A 25,202-nucleotide genomic window follows, 5' to 3' on the forward strand; every position below is an offset into this window, starting at 1 on the left:
GCCGTACTTATGTAGGACAATCATCCCATAGCCTATTCTAGTTGTAAGCTGAAACCTTCTGAACTGAAATATTCCACATATGATAAAGAATTATTAGCTGTAGTACAATCCTTAAGACAGTGGAAACATTACTTAATGGGCTCTGAATTTATGATTAAGACCGATCAACAAAGTATTAGACATTTACTTAGCCAACCTCAAATATCTGACCGACATATCAAATGGGCCTTCTTTATTCAGAGTTTTCATCCTATCATTCAATATCAACCCGGTAAAGAAAATGTAGTGGCTGATGCATTAAGTAGAAGACTTGCCATTCATAATATTTCTGTTATATCATTTGATTCTTTGATTGCTATAAAATATACTTATCATCAAGATATTACTTTTCAAGCTGATTGGAATAAATTAGTTCAAAATAACTTAATTCCTATTGATTCATTATCTTATAATGATGGATTTATGTTTTATGAAAAGAGATTATGTGTTAGAGTTCCATTCAGATCTTTTGTTTTGAATGAGATTCATTGTCCTCCATATCAAGGTCATAGAGGTATCATATCTACTTTACGTACATTAACTGAAGATTTTTATTGGCCGCATATGGACAATGATACATCTCACTTTGTTTCTGAATGTTTAATTTGTCAAAGAGTTAAGAGACATCATGGTAAACAGTATGGATTACTTATGCCTTTGTCTATTCCATCAAGACCTTGGGAACAAATTTCTATGGATTTTATTACTGGTTTACCTAATACTAAATCTAACCATGATATGATTTGGATAGTAGTAGATAGGTTTAGTAAACAAGCATATTTCATTGCATGTAAGAAAACTTTAACAACATCACAGGCAGCACAATTGTTTTTGAAAACTGTTTTCACTAATCATGGATTACCAAAAGTTATTATTTCTGACCGTGATTCTAGATTTTGTAACCACTTTTGGATTACTTTGTTTGCTAACCAGGGCATAAAATTTGATTTCTCATCTGCATTTCATCTTGAAACTAATGGACAAACAGAAGCCACTAACAGTACTATACTAGATATTTTACGTGCTTATACTATTTCTAAACCACAGACATGGGATACACATTTGCATTTATTATAGTTTGCATATAACAATACACCACACACATCTACTAAGAAAGCATCGTTTGAAGTGATTTATGGTTATAGATTGTCTACACCTGTTGCATCTTTATGAAATAGAATTCAGAGTGCTGATGATATTGCTAGTATGCATAATACTATTTTTGATGAGGTTAAAGACATGATTGCCAAAGCCCAACAATCATATACCAAACAAGCCAATAAGAAAAGACAAGCAATGAATTTTAAGGTTGATGACTATGTTTGGTTGAGAATAGAAAAACATAGATTACAAAGTGTCGAAAGACACCCAGTTATTAAATTAGCCCCTAGATTCTATGGACCATTTAGGATCATTCATAAAATTAATGACAATGCATTCAAGTTAGAATTACCACCTCACTGGAAAATTCACAACACATTTCATATTAGTTTATTAAGACCATTTAGAGACCAATTACCTGTACACCCTGTTTATGAAAACCCACCTTTGTTAGAGGAAGAGACGGAAATACTAGAACCTGAAGCTATCATAGATACTGATTTTATGACCACTAGAACTGGCTGAAGATATTCTAGATATCTAGTTAAATTTAAGAACCATCCTTTAGAAGAAGCCCAATGGATGCACGCTGGAGACTTAAATGCTTTCTCCACTCTGTTAGCTCCACATTGAGCTAATAGCAATTGCTATCCCACCCTGGGGGTATGATGCCAAGAGGCATATTTCACCGTGGATTCCGTGAGGTTTTACGGTGGATTCCGCAAACTTTGATGACCGGGGCTCATACACAAAGCGGATTCTTTGTGCGAGAAGTTGATGGGGACGCCTATCCTTTTCGGGCATTTCATTAATTTAGTGTGTACATGGGTGATTCCATAGTGGGTGATTCCGCAAAATGCATATTAAATTAATAAACGTTTATGAGTTTAGAGTGCGCACTCGTAATAAATTAAGGTTAGGATTGATTTCTAACCACTTGATTTATTTATGTAGCTGAAAGATTGCTAGGTATTCAATTTTGTCGGTTTAATTGTATTATTTTACTAACGATTGTGAATGCTTCAGTTGATGTGTAGAGATAGCAGCAGTGGCGGAGGAAAGCATTGAAGGATAGCGAGTATTCGATTTATTATTTATATTTTGATGGGCGCATACCTTAGGCATGGCGCCTATATTTTGTCGCACCTATTTATTGAGGTGTTGGATATTTATTTATTATTTTGTATGCGCATGGGTGCACGATTATGTTATTGGTACTTGGACATTGTATTGGGCATGTCGGACTCTTTGGGCGCCACCTATTAGCTTTATTCCTATTTTGTGCTAAAGCAAACTCAAAAGCTAAAAGCTTGCTATTTTGTAATTTGGGCTATTATTTGAGCTTGAAGATGATTAATACATAAATGCATGCTTTGTGGAGCGCTCACACAAGGCATGGGGGGAGATTGCACCCAATTGGTCTCTTGTTCATGTCGTGCATGCTTTTTACCTTGAGTTTTGTGCAAAAAGTAGAGTTCTTTTGTTCTTGGGGACATTCCGGCATTCACTAGGCAAGCATACGGCATCCGATCTGCGCACCAAGAAGGAAATAGCCTATCTCGGCTAGATCACACTTGCTTGCACCCAGTTGCTGAAAATTGTAGTGTTGGCCCTCTCTAGCCCACCAATCTATCTCGTTGATGTGCTATTACACGAAATGCACACAAGAGTTGAAGGGGATGCAATGGCAATGGAGAAGGAGAAGAGAAAGATGCAAGAGAGAAGAGCACACACAATGTAGGTGTTGTCAAGAATAATATTGCAGCCTTATTCCACTATCTCATACGTATGAATAAAGAATATGTGTGGTCATTATACACGGGGAGGCCCAAGGGCCTTTTATCCCAACAACCTCCCACTGAAAGGCCAATGGGCCGGGGAGTGAAAAAACAAAGAAAACAAAAGCAGAGAAGGTGAGGACTCATAACATCTCACCCAACACCAAATCGAAAAGCAAGGTGTGCAACAAGCGGGAACCTCTGCGAAAGAAGAGTCAAGCATCCTCGAGGCCATGACATCCAGGAGACAAGCGATCCTACATCTCCATACAATGGATCAGTCCAAGAATGCTTCTCACGAAGCAAGCACAACTCATGAGTGCAAGGCTATAATGCATAAGCATCAGAGTAGCACATAGCATCAACATGGTGCATAGGACACAACTGAGAGCACATAAACTCTCTGAAGTCAACCATAGAAGAAGGGCCAGCATCTCGAGCACATGTCAGACAAGGTCTCAAGATAGTATGCAGCCTTAGTGAAGCGGAAGACTGAAATAGGGCTATAGAATCAACCATAAAGCGCACTAAACACGCATCAAGAGGCTTGAGAGATACATGTGTCTCATAAAAGACAGGATGATGATGGTGTATAACCTGTTGGGCATCCAAATCTCATAACCTGTAAGCATGTCACCATCTCCAGACTCAAGGAGGATACATCTGCATGACATAGGCATATTTGGCATACATACAAATGCTTGGCAGCCAAACATCCTCAAGTAATCATAGGAGGGTCTCATGATCATAGGAGGGTCTCATGCCACTCCATGTCTCATGTGGTGTCAGACACGGCATTCTATTAAGCAAGTAGACTGCCGTCGTAAGGGCCTCAGCCCAAAAGCCATAAGATAACCCAGCTCTGGTAAACATAGAAGCAACCTTTTCCTGTAGAGTTAGGCACATGCCATGAGCAATCCCCTAATACCGTGGGCATAGGAAATCAATGCCGGATTGGTGACAATAAGATTGAAAGCTGGGAGAGATAGCATGACTCTCATAATCCATCTGTAAGCACTTAGCCTGCAACAAACATAATCCAATAACTTGTCAAGCATAACTGCGGCATCCTCAATTTGTACCAAGGGAAAAGCCTAAACATAGTGGGTACCATGATCCACAAAGGTCATAAAGTACGATGCTCCACCAAAAGTGACTAGGAAGGCATATGTCCGTAGATTGCACAATGGACAAGATGTAGAGGATTATGCCTCTCACGATTGCCATGAGCTAAAGGGGCTCTACAAGGACCATAAGTACAATCAGGGCAAGCATCAAGATCTACATGTGACAAAGGAGACAACAAGGACTCTAAACAAGACAAGATCTCCATCTCTCTATAGTGCATATGGCCTAGGAAATAATGCCATAACAATGCATGTGGTATCGAGATAACTACAACCATAGAATCTCCCACATGAGAGACATGCAGTAGGTAATGAGAACTAACTCTAGAACCTCTGGCCAAAACCAAGCAACCACAATAGATCTTTCATGACCTATGCTAAAGAGAAATAGAGTAATCTACATCATGCAACTGACTGATAGAAATCAGGCTCTTACTGAGCATGGGAACATGTAGAACATCCCTGAGCTAAGAGAAGTCCCATTAGGCAAAGCTAGGTATATGTCCCCTATATCAACAATAGCATAAGTCTGCTCAAGGCCCAAATCAATACATATGTCAACCTCCCTATAAGAAGACAACCATGCTCTATGAGGGGTAACATGACAAGATGCCATAGAGTCTAAAAGCCAATCAAAAGGCATAGACATGATCACTGAGCAAGTAAGTTGTAGGAAAATAAGACGACAAGAGTACATGCTCTATTGCATCATCATGGGTAACCACATGTACCTCACCACTAGAAAGAGTAGTATCACCTGCGGCATCGCTGACTCTCTACTCATGTTGAGTCTGTCTTTGTCTCTGCTGCTCTCTAATCCATCTAAAAAAATTTCTTTTAACATGCCCAAGCTTTCCACAATGGAAGCATACAACATCTGTAAATGAAGAACATGTAGAAGATGAAAAGGAATCCAAGTCATCATGAATAGGGCTATCCATAGCATCCACGAAGCTCAAGGAGTCAAGGGCTATTCCAACAAAGGGAACTTTCTCATAAAGACAATCATTTGCAAGTACATCAGTTGTAGAAGCATGCTACAAAGACTCATGAAACCTCAACGGATGGGAGGACATAAAGGCATCGACCAAGGATACAAAAGCTCCCACATGAAGAAGAGTCGTAGCCATCTGCATGACATAACCAACCACAATACGATAAAGCATAAGACATCTGTCACAAGAGCATATGATATTCAACCATGAAATCAGCCCATAACCATACACTTACACATAGCTCTGCAGTAGATCATGCCATCTAGGAACATCCAAGTCAAGTAAAGAGCGACAAGTGGCAAAGCATCTTGCAGGAGTCAAGCTCTAGGAGAAGCCCAAATACTTGTACAACATCATCCATATAAGTGGCTCTGTAAGGTATACAACGATAGACCGTGTGCATAGACAGGTAAGCATACATAGTATCTACTCTCTAACATGGACATGCAATAGTAGCCCAACTAGCATGAAAGCTAGACAACGAAGGAGCAAGAAAGCCATAACTGTAGCTAATCCCAAGCACATTAAATTCCACTAATCGACCAAATAGCCCGCAATAAATCCAAGTATCAATTAGCAATCACTGCTCAATAACCAAGTTCCAAGACAAGGAAGAAATATTGCTCAATATATATTTGCATAAACCAAACATCCATGGATCCAATCCATCGGAGCATAAGGCCAAGTAGTATCCAAGGTCATAATGGAAAAATCCAAATCAATGTCCAACTACTCCACAAAAGTCCTCAAATGCAAGTCTTGTCAAGCCCAAACATCCGCCATATTGCAAGAACCCAAAAGCATGCACTAAGACAAAAACCCACATGGGTAGCCTAGGCATAAGCAGTCATCAGTGGAATGGTAGCTATAAATAAAAAATGACAATGAACCATAAAATTGATCTCTACTTCTTTCTTAAAATCATTCCGGGAGCAAAAATAACCATGTGGTAGAGTTTATAAATGATGCTATTAATGCAGGTACAATAAAAATTACAGCAAGAACAACAGGTTCAGCTGTTAAAACATCTTTTACATTAGCAAGGAAGGATGAATCAACCAAAGAAGGACAATGGACAGCCAGTAAACAACATATTCAATGTTTTGTTATGGTTTGCTCACACTTTAAAGAAGAATACAAGCAATTTAATGGGCAAAATGTATCCTCTTTTATCCGCCTCTACACTGACAAGATGGTCTTCTTTGTAGTTCCTCAACATGCCTGGAGCTGTTACTTTGCCCGACTGGCTGTGCATGGTCTCCAGGACCAAATTCATGGTCTTTTCCAAAAAGATGCTAGATGGAGTGTGTTCAAGAAGGCTCTTCGAGAAGAATTTTTCCTTGAAGATTCTGGCCTTATGACAAAGAAAATCTTCACCGAATGGGTCGAAAGGCCCAATAAGGGTCTAACTGCTACTGCTCTTCATCGAGATTTTGAAAGCAAATTTGCCCAACTAGATCCAATAAGGTATGGAAAGCCAAAAGATTGAATTATTTTTAAAGGCTGCAGATTCTTCTCTTCAGGAGAAATTGACTGACCGACTTGAAGACCCTGACTCTGAGTCGGGACTAAAGACTGCTTGGAGTGATGTCACTGAAGCAGTTAATATGATTGCTCGAAGAGAGAGATTATGCCTAAGATGGGGATCAACCCCTGCAATAGCTAAATCTATGAGGGAGGCTGTTCCAGTTTCTCGACCTCCTGTCTTAATGGCCGAGCAATCAAGAAATTATGTTGTTCCTTCTCCAAAGAAGGATGTCATGGACGAGCTAATTAAAAGCATGCGGGATCTCCATCTTAATTTAACAGAAATTAATTCTAAAGTAGAAAGGCTTGATGTAAAAGTAGAAGAAAGGGGTCGGTCAACCGCCCAGAGACCTACATGAGAAGGCTTCAAAAGACGTTGCATTTGGTGTGATAGCCTTCAGCATGACAAGAGGGAGTGCGGTGCATTCCGTGAAGTTGAAGCACAAAAACTAGACTTTTGGAAGGATGGTAAAATTCATGCAACCAAAACTGGGCTTCCTCTTGAGCTTGGAGGATTTGGCAACAAGAACGGCCTATGCAGACGTTGATGCTGCAACTTATGGGTTGCAAATTGAGCCAACTAATGAAATTGTTAAAACATGTAAAACTAATGCAAAATCTAAAGTGTGGACGCAGGCCTTGGAACGCATGGAGCAAGGCAAGGCAACTAAGGATGATTTAACCACTGCCAGTCAATGTATTCGAGGGAGAACCGGATGATAAACAAGTGCCAAGTGGGTGAGGAGATGCTATAGACCTCTATCATGCTGCAAAAATGTATGTGAGCATGGCATGATTGTACTAGCTGTAGATATGGGATTGGGGGGCTGCTACAAAGGTTGCGAGTGGTGGGGGGGTTCTCCAAGGGGCCAAGGAAGGCCACTAATGAAGGCAAAGGTGGAGGGGAAGCTTCAAGCTTCATGGGCAAGCTCAACAATGGTTGCCCTCTTCAAAACCCTGTTGTCCATGAAAATGATTGAAGTGAAGATCTCATACCTCGTGCGGGAAAGGTTGAGAAGAGGCTGACAAGTGCTCATGAAGGACCTGCTCTGATATCAATTGAAGGGGATGCAATGGCAATGGAGAAGGAGAACAGGAAGATGCAAGAGACTAGAGCACACACAATGTAGGTGCTATCAAGAATAATATTATAGCCTTATTACACTATCTCATATATATGAATAAAGAATATGGGCGGTCACTGTACACGGGTATGCCCAAGGGCCTTTTAACCCAACAAGAGTTTGTGAAAGTCGCTCGTGGTCGCAGGGAAGATTTGCAAGATGGGAGTTTCTATAACAAATTCAAAGATTAATCAAATCAAAGCATGAACATACACTTTGCATCCTTGAATCCATACTTCAACAATTTATTTTTAAAAATTCAAATTCTTTAATGATAGGAGAGGTTCTCTCGATGAGAATGTATGAGCTTCAATCCAAAGTAGCTCGAACTCCATATAGGAGTTCAATAGCATGTACCGAAAGACAAGTCATCACCCCTATGCATCAATACTATCTATTGCTTACAATTGCTCACAGGTATCGACAGGACTTGCAAGGATAAACCATCCATCAGAAAGTTCTTATACATGTTTCACTTATCCCTTGTATACATCACATGTTTCATACATCAGGCATAGCGAGCTTGACAGCATGGCATGTGTAGAATAGATCCATAGATGGAGTCTAATGAATATCAGCCATTTCACGTGCATGGAGCCAAATTGACTCTACCTTTCTAGGCTTTGCACGAGAGCCAATGAATCTTCAGCTCGATCTTGCTATGGATGGTGTGAACCCATTCAATCTCTGCTCAAGTTCTTACAGTGTGTGGCCTATAGTCCTTGTTAACTAAAGCATCCCACCATGGCTTTCTACAAAGAAAGGACGCTTGATACTTAGCTTGCCCATTCCTAGTCGCTACAAAGTCAAGAATATGGATGTCTATTTCTATCCATTTTTCCATGAGCTTAAGATTTTGTGGGACGAGGGGGTCACCGTGGAAGATATGAGCAAGTGTGATGGTCGACGGTATGCCAATATACGAGCCATTCTCATGAGAACCATGCATGAGTTTTCGGGATTTGGGGAGTGCTCAAGTAGATATGCTTCCATTCTCATTGGTCATATATATCATAGCTCTCTCAAGTTTGTATTCACAGAATAGAGATATTGGGGCAAGTTTGGTTACCTCAATCATGCATGTCCATTGTGTGGGCCATAGTTAGACCCCGGAAGGTCATGAACCATGGAGAAGATGGTATATCAAGGACATGCTACTTTCTTGCCAGAAGGTCATGAACTGAGGGAAGGTTTTCTTGGACGAGCTCCAGCACGAATGAATGCCCAAAGCTGGTACGAGTTGAAAATGGTCCACACAAAGTTGCATCCAAACCAAATGCGATAGTTCTCAGTTTTCTACAGGTTGCCATATTGGATCCACTTATAGATCAACCACTTTTTGGATCTCATGCATATTTTCAAGAATGTGGATAGCTTACTATGGGACCACATCATAGGAAAGAGAGACACTGCAAGGGCACGAATGGATTTGAAGGAGGTAGGTAAGATGGATCAGGCGATTTGGCCAGAGTTGATTGGTCACAGTCAAGTGCTTATGGTTGCTTGCAACTACCACTTGCTCCTTGGGTTTTGTCCACTATAGAAGAGCACATTCTGAAGCAAATTATCAGGTCTATCGGCACTCCAATGGGTATGATGCATTCTCTTAGATCTGCATTTTCTAAAGACGACCAACTGTTAGGACTAAAATATCATGATTAGTATAAGATATGTCAGGTTTGTACTACAAATGGATTGTAAGTGGCCTATGTATTTTGCTATTCAGAGTATAGTCATTGTTCATAATGCTTCTTCATTTGTGATAGTTTGTGGTACCAATCGTGATCGCAAGATGCCTTACTCCAGAAATACGTGGAGCAATTTATAGGTTGTCAAATTTAGTGTGATGGATGGATCTCACAGAAGGAGATAAAGACATCCTCTATTGAATTAGCAAGGCAGGGAGCAGTGGAGACAATCTATCTCTTTGAGAAATATATGCCGACCAGTATGCTCACGATACAAAGCCACCTCCTAGTGTATCTTGAAAACGAAGTGGAGATTGCTGGACTTTTCCATACGCGATGGATGTTCTTCTTGGAGCACTTCATGAAAACCTTGAAAGGCTCCAAGAAGAACATCCATAGTGTATGGAAAAGGTAGCATGGCTAAAGGTTGGTTGGTGTCTAAGGCATTAGTGCATATTTCACAGTGGCTACCAACAGTGGATTCAAACAACACTATACTATGGTCGCTGAAGGTCAACAATAGACTAATCGGAGATGTGGTGGTTGGAAATGTGATAGAAAAAAGGATGGATGCTATAATGGAGGAGAAATTGAATTGTTTTTGTTTGTTACACCATGCCTCCATGGAGACGTGGCTTGCTCATCACAAGGAACTTTTAATCATTTTTTACATAGGAAAAAAAGGGGATTTCCTATCAATTCCCTAGTTAAAATTACACATAAGTAGGAAAAGTAAATAATAGGAAAAATGGAACATTCCCTAGTTAGAGAAACTAGGGAATCGCATATGGAATTCCCTATATAGAAAATTTTCCCTACATAGGAATTTCCTATATAGGGAATTCCATATGCGATTCCCTAGTTAGAGAAACTAGGGAATGTTCCATTTTCCCTATTATTTACTTTTTCTACTTATGTGTAATTTTAACTAGGGAATTAATAGAAAGTCCCTTTCTTTTTCCTTTTCTATGTAGGAATTTTCCTATGTTTCCCTACATAGGGAAATTTTCCTACATATGGTAATTTTCGGCCTATATATGACATTTCTTATGTAATTTTAATTTTTCTATAACTTGAAAATATTGCTTTTTCCTTAGTTTGCATATTCCTACTCATATGAAGTTCTAAGTAGAAAATTATATAGCAACTATTCAACTAGAAAATTATATAGAGATTATTTAGTTAATTTCAAATAGGATATAGTACACATCTAATATATTAGGTAAGAATTTTTCACTATATAGGCTTTTTTTTCCTATGTTAAGAAAAAGTTCCTGAATAGATAATATTTTCTTATACACAATTTTTTTCATATGTCACGAAGAAGCTTGTATATATGTACTTTTATTAACCTACTATACAATCACGAAGCAAGAGCACAACAATCAATGAGAATTGAGGCAAGCAAAAGTAACTGCAAGCAAGTGCAAATCGGGCGAGCAATCAATATGGGCAAGTTGGTGCCACGTGGCGTTTCATGTCCACGTTCCTAATAAGAAACATAGTAGGAGGCATGTTCCTTGCTACATTCCCTATCAGAAATGGGAGGGTGGATTTCCATGACACCATTGCACATATAGCTCAAATGGCTACTATTAGAGCCAGTTGTGCCTTAGCCAGCCATAGAAGTTGGCCATTTATTAAATTGATGTGAAGTCTTCTTTCCTTAATGGAGATTTGCAAGAGGAAATGTGTAAGAGAGGGAAAATAAAATAATGAGGATAAAATACCAGCTACACTCACTGATATAAAAGGTGTAAGGGACTTGATTTCTTGGATGATCATTATTATAATGCAAGTCTCCATCTTCTCTCTTTCTTAGCTCTCATGGCTGCCTTCTCTCTCTTTTTATCTTTCTCTCTCCTTTTTTAGTATTTCTCCTCGTCACTCTCTTTCTCTATCTTCTGCACCTAATTTTCTCTCTTTTCTATACTCTCTCTTCTCTTTCTTCCTCTCCAGTCGACCCCTTGATAAGTGGTATCAGAGTTTCTTAGGTTCTTGATCCAATTAGTCATATTTTGTTTAGTTTTCCCTTTTCAGCCACACAAATCCAAGAAGTTCATGTACACAAGTATAGACATGGCAGGCAACAATGAAGACACACAATATTGTAGGCTAGAGATGGACAACGCACCTAGAGCAGGCATAAGACCTTTCCATTTTGTGTTTATTTAACTTTCTCAAACTTCATTGCAATTAAGTCACTTGTGATGATCAAGTAAAGTTTGTTGGAATGAGCAATCTGCTGAAGAAAGGGTTTTTCCTTATAGCTTTCCATAAGGATCGGGCATGAGAACCTAGAAGGGTGGGATGCCTTGGTTGCCTTGCATGCCATCAAGCGAAGGGAACAACAAAGAAAGCCATCAAATTGTGAGCAAGTGCAGTAGATGCTCTCAATGGAGAGTATGCAGATTGGATGGAATGATCAAATTTGCATGTAGGTCCAAACACGCAGTAACCAAATCAGATGTAGAAAGTACAGGGAGCAGCTCTCGATCTCAGTGGAAGACCAATAGGACTCAACATACTTCCATGCTGGGAGATGGTTCGGTTAGCTGGATGATAAAACTTGCATTGTAAACCAAACCTGCATTCCCCTGTCTTCATATAGTATTGGCATTCCAGTTGACCATGCCTCTCTGGATACATAGCTTCTCGAGGTCCAAAAGTTGAAGGAGATGGTGGAGTTGGTAATCTAATTGATGGGGAGCTAGGAATGAACGGAGTAACATTCCCATGGTAACAAGATTTGGCAGGGCTCACCCATACATGTAGCTTGCTTGCTACTGTCCCTCATGCAATGAAAGTGGAGCTTGCTGGTAAGGACTCCATGGTGGCATAGGAACAACCCCCTGGGAGTAGGGTAAAGGAATAGGGGTAATATGTGAGGGTGGGGTGATTGAACTTGCAGGTGGCTCCATATTTTCAATGCACTATCCATACGTCAAATGCACAGTCCTTTTCACCAAGTCATAATGGTAGACTCATAACATTCAACTAAACGGGGCCTAACCTTCCAACTTTCTTAGGAGGGTGATGGTATCTACACGTTGCTCCAAACTTACAGGCACATGTTCTTAGATAGTATTGGCATTGGCTAGTCAATCCTCTGGGGATAGTCACCCCTAATCCAACTTGTTGATGGTGCCAGCTCACTAGTCAAGTGGATGGTTATATTTCCACTTGGCATCAAAGATGCAGAGACCAGTTCAATGCAATTGATACAGACAAGAATGGACTGATCAAGAACCTGACTGATCTGAAGCTGTGGGTGGTTGTTAGGCAGAGACTACTGTTTTGGTACCTATTATCTTTGGGCCTATATGACCTATCCTGACTAAGAGTCTTTGAATTTGGACAAACAAGGCAAAAGTCATCATAGGTCATCTTTGGTTTTGACCCTTCATGCTGATAGTCAATAGAAGAGTATGATCTAGGCTCCACCAATGTCTTATTCTTGGGCATGGTAGCACCATTGTTCTATGCATCAATGATGCTATCACATAATGTGTTAACTATGGCATGAACATTCATCTGTAAGTTTCACTTCTCACAATTATCACTGTGCAAAACATTAACTAAGCAGTAGTTTTCAACATTAATGTTACTGTTTTGACTAAAACAACTCATTTCAGATGTAGGTTTTCCATTGGAGATATTTTGCCAATGTAAATAATGCACAGAGCCTGTGGGAAATCTTTGCATGCCAAGGATGGCATGCATTTGTTGGAGAAATGGGGAGTAGAGGCGTTCCCTTTCAATGATGAGCAAATCGATGCTCTACATAAAGCTACAAATGATGAGCAGATCAATGCTCTACATAAAGCTGCAAAGGAAAGATTGAAGAATCAGAGTCTGCAAATCCTTTTAGTCCATGATGAACAGGATTATGTGATTGGAAAGAATGGAGAACATGTCAAAGTTGCAGATCTAGAAGGCAAAATTGTTGCGTTGTACTTTTCGGCACATTGGTGCCCACTGCGTCAAAGATTGACACCAATGTTCGCATCCATTTATAATCAGTTGAAGGAAAAGAGCAAGGAATTTGAGGTTGTGTTTATCTCATCTAATGAAGACCAAGAATCTTTTGACAACTACTTCAATGACATGCCATGGCTTGCTATGCCATACAATGATTCAAAAACGAAAAAAATACTTAGTCAGTGGTTCTCAAAATGCATCCTTTACCAAAGCTACTGCTTCTCAAAATCCAATATTACAAGGGCTGGTAAATTGGGATGTACTACCATAAAGTTTTACCTATTTCCATAAGTTTGCTGTGCATGTGACTGTACACATAGCAGTAAACCAACACATGTTACATGGCCTTCTTTCACCTCAAAAAGGAAAATTGTTTGGATTTTGAAAGGGGCAACTGCATCTGCAAACCAAACACAAAACTAAAACTTGAAAGGGGTAGCTACATTTGTAGACTTGTAATGAAGGCACAAGAGGAAAAGAGATCATTCCTTCCAATGCAGAGGTATTACTCCCTATCCTTGAATGAAAAATATTAGCATCTTCTTCTCCCTTCCTATCTCAAAATTCACTATCATTATGTTTCTCTAGTTCACCACCCTTGTTGACACTTAACCAATCAAAGAAGACAGCATATTGTCTTAGAAAACCTCTTCAAAACTATGATCACCAAAACAATGAATGATCTTACTCTCACCATGGTAGGATCATACCCATCATTGTCAGAGAGTGCATAGTCTTCTCAACTCTTGCCATCATACGCAAAGCCCACCTATGCATTTGTACTTGTAGCAGGTCAGATAGCCTGTGTGTAGCCCGTTGTCTACAACTACAACAAGTATAATCTCTCTCTTAATTGAAGCACTGATCCTTACCAAAAAACCATGTTCTAATTAATACAATAAAACAAACACGTAAATGGAGGCATCTCAACTATCTCACACAAAAGGTGCTACATCCTTTGCCTCCACTTCTTGCTCATCAACATCCTCCAAGCCTTGTTCATCGTTGAATGAACAAAAAAACATACAACATAAATATAAACACAAATGTAGACCAGACCAGACCTTAACCTTATCAAATTTTGAAATCATAAATGTACTTGCAATAAAGGAAACATCTATATCATTGTTATTATTAAGATGTAAGAGATTACAGACATCCATACCATTTGTGTTTAATCAAATCTTGATAATGTTCAAAATTCCCAAGTTCCTCTGGCTCTTCCTCGTTCTTTGTTTTTTCTATTGGGATGCGATATCTCCCATCATTCTCACGAATGAAATCAAGGAGAGCTCTACCATCAAATCTGTCACATAGCAAACAAAGCAGCTATATACATATCAAGTCCTATCTTATCAACAGTTCTCATGAATAAAATGTACAAGATAGATGTTCAAACCTATCGATAATGTTGTTTTGTTTACCATTCCATGGAATCCTACAAAAATAAGACACAATGTCCAACCTCATCATTTTTTCAGTCCACCAAAATACAAACAACAATGCAACATAATAGTTTCTACCAAATTGTAATGTCCATTGAAATGGTAGGAACCAAACTCAAATTTGGCTAGATGCAATAGGGTCCCTCAAGGTCAAACCAAACAATGCATATTTTATCCATATCCTGCAAATTCAGCAGCCATTGGATTTTTGAAACTCCGCTCTAGTGCCACACTAGAACCTTAAAAGTACCACAAAGCCACATTTGTGTATGACATTAATTTTTTACTATCTTCATGAACCCGCTAGAGGGGACGTCATTGGGTCTTCTTCACTTCTAGTCTCAAAATCAAACTCACTGCCAGGCCAATCTGCTAAGTGCAAGGAGATAGCATGGAAGATGAGATGCTGTTCTACATTGTTATCAGCCCCATACCTAATAGCATCTGGATTTGTCAAAAGCATTAGAGAGTTTGTTCCAGATACTATGGATCCACTAGCAGCATCATAATGAAGGGCAGTGCTTCTGTCACTTCCACACTTTTGATTGATGTTATGTCTGAATAGAAGCATACAAATTGAGGACATACTTCAAAGAACATCTACACGATATCTTCCGTACATTTCCAGGACATTCAAGTTAGCTCCAAATTTGAGTAATAGTTTTGATACGCTCTACTACTATTTTAGTACCATTCTTAGAACAATTACCAAGTATATTTTCTCAATTGTTTTCTTATATGGCACTTTCTTCAATAAGGAAATAGCAATAATGATAATAGGAGAAGAAATACCTATTCAAAGGTTGAAGCTCTTGAACAATTGCAGATTATCTCTACTAGATTACTATCCCAATAATTTCCATGAGTACATGGACAAGACGTGCCTAATCCACGGGGAGATGAGGAGCTACATCCACATGTTTGCAAAGGTAGAGGCTTCCCTAATGAAGGCGGCATCCCGACTGGCCCGGTTGGATTGCCTGACTACCCGATATCCTTTAAGGGCCTATTCTATGCTAGCCTGACCTGCTCCCCATTAATTGAATCTGCCCCATAGTCGATCAATTCGTCTATTTTTGCTAAGCTTTGATAAGTAGTAAGCCCCCTTTTCTAATGCTTTCCTTCAACACTCAGGCTTACCAGAATTCTTCAGAGCCGAGCATCATCATCGAAATGGCCACAGTAGCTGTCGCCATGCGATGTTTGATAGTTTCCTGCCATGGTGATGAGGATTGAGAAAGAAGAGTCATGAATTTCTTTTGGTGCCGTGATGGTGTGCAGACATAAGGGGGGTCGATTGCCTTTTCGACTGTCTCAGGGTAGGTTCACATCGAACCGATGGACTGTGTGATACATGTGTCCATTCTCCTTCTGTTTACATATAGGCCAATCAAGGTCAATTTTTATTTCTTGGCATCATGTTCGACAAATGATTTTAGGCCTATTATGTTTACACATAGACCAATCAAGGTCAATTTTTATTTTTTGGCATCATGTTTGAAAAAATGATTGTAAGCCAATTCAATTGGCCACTTAGATGCTTCAATATGTATTGATGACTCAATACTTTTTTTCACACTCACAATGTCTATCCAATTTGTTAGCTAGCATCAAAGTGGCAAATGTGTCTAATGTACATTTTACTTTATTCAATGTCAATCATCTTTTTCCATGTTTGATACACACCCACGTATGGAATCCGTGCCTCTTGGACATGAACCCTCCATAAACTGTGAGTCATGGACATGCATTGTGCTTGTGAGTCAATTCACACTAGTCAAATGCCACCCTAGAAACTAACTTCCTTGAGTAAAGGTACTTGTAAGAATCATCCACTTAAAGCTTAAAATAATTGTGGATCCTTGTAGCTATAGAAGCAATCCAAAGGAAATTATCCCTACATGTTGAGCTTTCAAGCAAAATCTCACCTCTACAAGCAACTATTGCAATCCTGCACAATAAACATTTTCTTCAAACTCAAAGGCACAGGTAAATATAGGCACCTTGAAAGAGAGGCCAACTTTTCCACCTCATAGTGCATGTCAATGGACCATATCTTTGAGCTAAAATTCCTTCTATTTCTCCCCCTCCTCCTCGCCCACTTTGGAGCCTTTGATACAAAAACATATGTAGAGATTGACCTATAACTATACCCCAAACTTCCATAGCTATTTATAACCCACCTTTTTTTATAGATTTATGCCAACTAGCTTCAAGAAAAATAGCACCAAGATTACCGATACATGTCACTCATGAATTGCTCCACCATACAATCTAGTTATAGAGCATTCACTATGCCATCTTTCTAATGTTCTCAATAGATCATGCTCTCTCACTCCAACCAGATTTGTACCACACACACACAATCTACTCACAATGTGTGTGTGTGTGTGTGTGTGTGTGTGTTCTTATAAACATATGTATTTAGGCTTCATGCATCAAACTCGAAGGAAAGTATTACCCTAATGTCAAGGTTGTCTTCATGCTTCTTAGACTTCCATCTAGGCATTCATATTATAACACTTCCTTCAATACCTTTAGCATGAAACAAGGGAGAAACCATAACACTTTCTTGTCCCCCTTATGTAGCTATGCTTGAAAACTATGCACATTTGCTTTTGACATACTTTTCAACAAACAAACAAACACACACACACACACACACACACACACACAAAATTGATTTACTACTAGAGTTTTGAATATTTATTACTTACAAAATTGCGAAGTATATTTGGACAAATTTATTACTATAAATACTTCCTATTCTTGATGGTGTAGGAGGTGGTGAACAATAATAGTGATCTACTCTTCACATTCTTAAAATGTACTTTGTAATATATGTAATGTTTACCATTTAAAAAGGAGCTCATATAAAAAAGATAACAATGTATTTTGTAACGTAATGAGTGTATGCAATATTTACCGTTTAAAAAGGAGCATGTGTAAAAAAGTTAGTGCATATCAATGGTATGTAGCTGGTATTGTGTGATCTATGTTTTTACTTTTGTATTACCCTATGTGTATGTTACATGCCTTTGTGTGTGTGTGTGTGTGTGTGTGTGTGATACATATGTGCACATACATAAGCATCGATACATTTCTTTGAAATTGTGTATCTATATGAAAATGATGGGGTGTCTCAATGTATATGTGTTGGTATGTAATTTTGTGTATACTCATGTTTTTATAGAATTGAACATATGCATATGTGTGTATGTGTTGTGTATACTCTATTAAACTAGTGTAGATTGAGGTGTAGATACACAAAAAAATCACAAAGATACACATGATGTATGTGCATATATGTGTCTGATGTGTACAAACCCACATACATACACATTGTACATACATATATCGATCTATGTCCACACCATGCAAATATTGTCACTATTGGTTTGGGGTTGTGTGTGTATGTGTGTTGTGTTTTAGGTCTAAATGTACTTGCATGTGAAATGATATTTGATATAAGGATATATATATGCATATATATATGTCCCCAATATGTGTTGGATAATGTGTGTATATATGTGCATCATGTGTGTAGACATGTACGAGTGGAAGTGTATAGAGATGTGTATACATCTGTAAATGTAAAGTATAAGAGTAAGGCCGTGTTGCTTGAGCAACCCCTTGTCACCCATATGCAATGTAGAAAATTCACAATATATAGATTTTGCATTTACCAAGTATTATATGAAGAAAAAAATTCTAGCAAAAGGACATTAATTTACTAATTATAACAAGGAAAATCATGAGTTCATAATTAACTAGGAAGACTACATATAATTTTCAAGCTAAAGAATAGTAAATTACTAGTTATAATTTGTAAAACTTGAATTTTTCTAGTTACTAAATATTGTTACTAGTTATATACCAAAGTACTATATAACATGACTAGATAGGGCTTTGATTTTGTAGATAATAACTATAAAAATGTCCTTACTAGTTAGAACAACCTCATATAGCCAAAATTCTCAAGTTATAACTTGGAAATGTTGCATTCTTTGTAGTTTGATTGATGTTCTTACTAGTTTTCATATGAATTTGCTATATAGGAAGTTGGTTAGAGTTCCTTCTGCATGCCTTGAACTAGGAGTGAAGTGTGCGTGTGTGTGTGCGTGCATGCACTGGTGCATGTGTATGCAACATGTTCGTATATGTGTGTGTTTGGAGGTGGATGGGTTCTTAAATGATCTAAGTTCACCTCCATATGGCTACTTGAAATTTCCCTAATTTTGAGATTGTGTTTACAAGCTAGATCCTAAATTATAGCTAGATCAAAGCTTGAATTTCTTATAATCTCATATCAAGGAAAACTTGAGAGAAGGTAGGAAATTCTCTAGGTACTTATAATTCCCTACTATTACAATTGGGGGATGACATTCTTAAAAAGTTATGTTATATAGGGAATTTTGAGAGAACAAACAAATTGTTTATAGACCTATGATTCCCTACAAGTAGAAGTAGGGAATTGCATTTTTGTATTCTCTTACATAGGATGTTTTAAAAGAAGGTAGGAAATAGTGTATATTGACCTTTAATTCCCTACTATAAGATGTGGGGAATGTGATTACCTACTTATATAGAGGGAATACATCCATACACACATAGGAAATATTGCAAAATTTCACACATTTCACAAGATTTCCTATATAGGAATTGATTAAAAGTCCCTTGTGGCTAGGTATGAACAAGCCAAGAAAGATCAGGAAAAAGCGCAATCCAAATTTCAACGTAGTACACACCATCGACCAATTCCATATCCCGAGAGCATGGAGGAGATGCCATGGTTTATGTCTATGCGATGGTTACATGGAGCTTTGATTGCAACCTCTCGTGAAGGGGTGGAGGTCTCTATTGAGGAGTGGGAATTCTCGAGGAGATGCAGTCCAAAGGTGACCACATGTTTTATAAGCTATCGTATCTTGATTTTATATGTGACAACTAATTAATCATTTCAATGTACAATACAAAATATACAGTGCGGCATGGTCATACGGACGACATTTTCGCGTGGAGCGTATTGACAAAATGCAATCCATAATGGATTGTGGTGTCATGGCAAAGTTCGAGCAAGATAGTCGACGGTGAGTCACGGATCCAAACACCATTATAGATGAGATGGAGTATTTTGGGAACTTGTAAAGTATTATCACGATGGATTATTGTAGCTTCTCCATTATCATATTCGATGTGCAATGGTTCAAAGTGGTATTGGAAGGAGTTGGGACAATGGTTTGACGACATCCATCTGGATTTCTCGAAATAGATTCCAAAAAGAGATGGACGAATTTGCGTAACATGTTTGTCTTGCCGGCCCATTGTGAACATGTGCATGAATTATTTTTTGAAATTTTATTACGACATGGCATATTTCACAAATGTTAAATCTCTCTTGTATGTGATTTTGAACATGTAATTTTCTATCCAAACCCTTGATAACCTCGATGGTGGTATGTTATGCCTTCAGCTCCCCAAAGTGCGAGAGTATATGATGAAAGAAATGTTCCCAGCATAGATGAGGACAGTATGCAGATAGAGGGGTCGATATTACAAGGGGTAGATGCCCAAAGCTTGGAGCATGTAGAGGAGGCAGAATCAGGTATCGATGATCGAAAGATAGGAGACCAAGAATTCTTTGAGAACGAGGTGGACTCATCCTTTTGTGGTGACCTTTCTATCAACCATCCAATGTATGCAGAGTTGTGTCAGGAGATTGACATGGGACCATAGGCTACGTCATTCTTATAGGATCCACCTACTCAATTCGTTGAATTCCTTATAAGGGTACTCTAGAATATGCATTTTAAGTAATATCATTTTTTTTCAGAGTTATGTTACCATGCTTTTCTTGAATCTTTATATTGATTATGTTAACATTAATTTTTGTCTATGCAAGTAACCTTTGGCGATATTTAGAGAGCATGATAATTTGAGGGATGAGTGACAAGGATCTACAAGAGATCTTCATACGTATATCTCCAAATCAAATGGATTGATTTAGAGATATGGCGGACCAGGAGCTATCTTGGACACCATTAGGCCGTTCTATTAGATCTACTTTGGCACACTGTGATGGTTCAATTTCAAGTAGATGAGGTTGACGCTCTAGAATTGGGCAGGATGGAGAGAGTGATTTTGGGGATGCTATGGAGACATGGATGCAGTGAGCCCATGGTTGGCTCAAGATACAAGTGCTACTCCACAGTCTCGTGCAAGTTCAAGAGAGGGTGGCTTAGGTGGCCTCTGTCTCGTCATTCTAGTGGAGTTGCATCACCTATAGGATTTGTCATACCTGTGGGGACGTCTTCTCCAATGACTCTAGCCGTGTGCAGGTGGCACCCCTATGGGTTCTACTCTGAGAGATACCACCCCTCTCGGTACACAAGATGTACAAGGGTCTCCTGGATATGCCCAAGAGCACGGTCCTAGGTAGGAGAGGACACATCTTAGACATACCCTGCAGGGGTCTAGATATCTTGTAGATGATAGGAGGGGAGCTGTCATCATGAATAATAAGGGGAGCAAGGTGATGGCTCATATGAGAGAATTGTGCCATTAAGTTTTTTGACTCAACATCTTGGATCATTGGAAGAACATACCCGAGGGGAGCAAGGACTATATAGTAGCATCCTTGCACAAGGAGTTTTTGGTACTCACCATAGCAGATAGGTTTTCCACAGGCTGGATGATGGAGTGCATGCATACGTACATGTCACACAGACGATTGAACACATACAAGGCACTTAAGAGTGGGGCCTCAAAGCTTGAGTGGATAGGTGTAGATGACTGGCGTTGACTCAAGGAGGAGGCTACATATTCTCTAGGATGTTAAAAACAACAACGCGAGGTAGTGAGGGTACAATTAGAGGCAAGACTGGTCCATCATCCTGGGAGTGGTGGCCATAGGACTTCTCTGGAGGACTTTGTAAACTTTTCTTTTGTTCTTCTTGCTTTTTTTTTTTTGCAATATCCCTTGTACTAATAATCCTGTTTCTAACAGTTGTATTTTGTTTTCTTTGCAATACTCCATTAAAAACCATGATCCCATCGGCCTAGAGACGCGATATGCAGAAAGACACAGTCTCATTGCATTGATTGATAGACTATATACACGCTATCGTGCCACTATGTGGACACAGTGTGAAAAACTCTGGAGTGCATCATCATCCGATTTTTTTATTGATCAAGAGAGTGAATGACATTTAAGTGTCCAAAAATACTAGATTTTTGGATAATTTTAGTTTTTTTTATATTACTTATTGTAAAAATCCCAAAAATTTTAGAAAAGCTTCTAGATTAGGATGGCATGAAAAAAGAAAGTTTCTTTTTTAGCCAGTTATGGGATTTTTCATAAAAAAGAAAGATTGGCGAAATCACGCAGGTCATGATCGCTATTGACAGGATGACAATTACACTTTGTTGGAAGAAGAAGAAGGAGTGAAATAGAAGATCAATAAGCAGGTGTCCCAACGTTTTACCCCCCTTTCAAAGCCATTAGAGCTATCAGATTTGGGTTCCGAGAAGCATAGAAGAAGCTATTATTTTGATGCACGTTTTTGGTCTACGAAGAGGCTCTAGGAGATCTAATGCTTGGAGATTGCTTCTGAGTAGTATAAGACAAAGGATTTTAGGCTCTGTCGATGCATATTGATTCAATTCATTGTGCTTTTTCTTTATCGTGTTTACCTCTGATCTATTCTTTTTCTTCTCTTCCATCTTCTATCTCTACTTTCTTCTACCTCTAATCCCCGGTGGATTCAACCTTTCGACAAAAGCCCCTCCAACAAAACGATGGCCCAGTAAGTCACTCATCTTTCTTGTCCGTAGTTACTATTTTTAATTAAAATGCCTTATTTTAGTAGAGTCCATTCGATGCTCCTTTGCATCGGGACGAGCTTTTGGATGGTAGGGGTCTACAACTCACACTTGGATTCGTGGAGTGCACATCCTCTTCTTTTTTGGTCCTGTGATTTATATAGGCATTTTCTATGCATTATGTTATTATCATCCTTTGTATCTTGCCATGATTCCATGAGCACTCTCATTAAGCAATCTTGTATTTATTTTATGTATCAATTTTGTGGGTTCAAGTACATTTTACCTTCATTTTGACAACCATTGTACACTTTACATGTAATCCATTTGTAGAATGTAAATACAACACATAGTGCTACATGTGGCAGGGCAACTTGCTACCTACCACAAATTTTTTTTCTCTGTAACCGTCGCTATGAGCGTTGTAAATTTACTGCACATGTCGCTATTGGTATCGCAATTTGCGTCGCAAACCATCACTATTGGCATTACTATTTATGTTGTTATTTGTGTAATGACATAAATAAAAATGCAAATAGAAACGCCAATAACTGTGGTTCTATGGAGACGCTAATACGACAGGGTTTTTTTGTGAACATTTTCTTCACTTTCAACATCAGTATGAGGCCTGTATCTTGTAGTGTTCAATGCCCTCAAGGGGACATGGGAAAATCATCTTAACAAACTCCTCTCGTTATCGAAGAGGTTTGGTATGAGCTTGAGAACATCCTCAAGCTCTCTCCTAAAGACACCTCATAATCATACCAAATCAATACATGAAAATAGTGGAGCCATGTATATATCCGTGATGTATGTTTTGGTTGAGCTCTAAGCTTGTATATACATTGATAATGTGTATGGGCTCCTGGAGACTAAACTTATATATTTATGTAGTATTGAGATGAATTCATTCCTTCATGGCCATGAGTCATTGCTTCTATATTGAAGACTTGTAATACAAAGACCATCCCCTATGCCTCTATTCTTGGATTAAAATGATGGATTGGTAATACTAATGTAGTAGGAATACTTGGTAGCATGGATAAAGCTCAATAATACAATCAAACTCTCTTTAATTTGAGCATAGCCTTGTGGATAGGCTCAATGATATACTTTATGAGATTGAGGTTAGCTTTAGAGCGTACAAAAAATCTTAATCCTGATATCAATAAAATGTTGAAAGAGAGCACAATTGCATAAATGGTGTGCTTTAGTATTTTTCAATACACGTAAAAGTGTATCCTATTCTAAGGAGACTTGATGTGAATCAAGTTAAACTACACCTAGGTCTAAGCACATGGCTTGATAAGATTCCAAGTATATTGTTAGAGTAACTTTTTTTATGTCAAACTGAAAGATAATAACAAAATGATATAAAAGTATATCCTAAAATATTTTAAGAAAGGCAATTTGAAGTAAGTTATTGCATCAAACTTCTTTCTCATCAAAGTGATACTCACATTATACTTGATTGAATGAGTTTATTAAAAAAAATCAATAGATTTGTGATCCGAAACTCTTATTACATATATTGATATACAAGGTGGAGAGCACAACCTTGCTTTTTATATATAAAAGGGTAACTTATAGAGTTTAAAAGATGTAATCATATTGATGTGCATATCATATTAATATGTAAAAAAACAAAGTTAAGTTACAAATCACTTTGTATCATGTTTTTATAACGAGGAGGTTGATATATGTATTATATCTACAAATTCTTACACAAAGAGGTCCAAATTTTATGTCTCATGTTTCTGAAAAGAAACAAACCCTTTTGGTTGTGAATGTTGAAAAAATAGAGTGATGGACAAACTTAAAATTCTCAAAGTCGAAAGAATAGAGTTTTAAACTATTCTTTACTAAATTTAATTCAATGCCATTGGGCAAACTTAAAATTCTCAAAGTCTATTCTTTAACCTAAATACATTCCATGATGGATGTACCCATTGCCAAGCATGGGCACAAAATGTAATTACTAAGTGGACAAAGAGATTACAATCTTAGCTAAAACAAAGGCACAAAATCTAATTAATAAGAGTAGAATACTCTTCAACTTTAATACTTAATAAGGTGGATGTCTACATGCCCAAGCTAAGGTCTCAAATTTTTGTTGAAAACTCAAAGTCCAAGGGGAACACAAAAGCCAAAACCATTGACATTAAGGCCTCATAAGCTCATTGTAACTTATTATTAATCATAAGAATCAATCCTTTATCTTTTCAAGATTCTAGCAAATAAAGTTTGAGCTAAATTTTACAATACAAAAATAATGAATGATCCTGAAATTTGACACCTTCAACTCTATCCAATCTTCTTGGTCACATGGCCAAGTGCTGCTCATATATTGAGAATGATAAATAGCAAAAAGATTTTCATAATGACTCAAAAGCTAGGTCAAGTGCCAAAAAAGGGTTACAAATAGCCAAGTGACAGAAAGGGGTTAAATAAATCTTAAAATAATTGGACATGTTGGAAATGAGACTTTTTCCATTTAACCTAAAGCACTCCTTAATAGTAATTATACTTCAAAACAAGGTGGATATTATGCTCCAAAATAGGGGCAAAATTTTAAA

At 38.2% G+C, this 25,202-nt stretch overlaps 1 pseudogene; it reads right to left on the reverse strand.

Annotated features, from left to right (window-relative positions):
• Nucleotides 1-11,713: 11,713 nt before the first annotated feature.
• Nucleotides 11,714-12,569, reverse strand: LOC148019613 (zinc finger CCCH domain-containing protein 12-like; annotated as a pseudogene).
• Nucleotides 12,570-25,202: the final 12,633 nt, after the last annotated feature.

The sequence above is a fragment of the Lygodium microphyllum genome, chromosome 19 (assembly GCF_053477565.2).
Source record: "Lygodium microphyllum isolate KBCC chromosome 19, Lygodium_microphyllum_v1.1.10, whole genome shotgun sequence".
In the NCBI taxonomy this organism is placed as follows: Eukaryota; Viridiplantae; Streptophyta; class Polypodiopsida; order Schizaeales; family Lygodiaceae; genus Lygodium; species Lygodium microphyllum.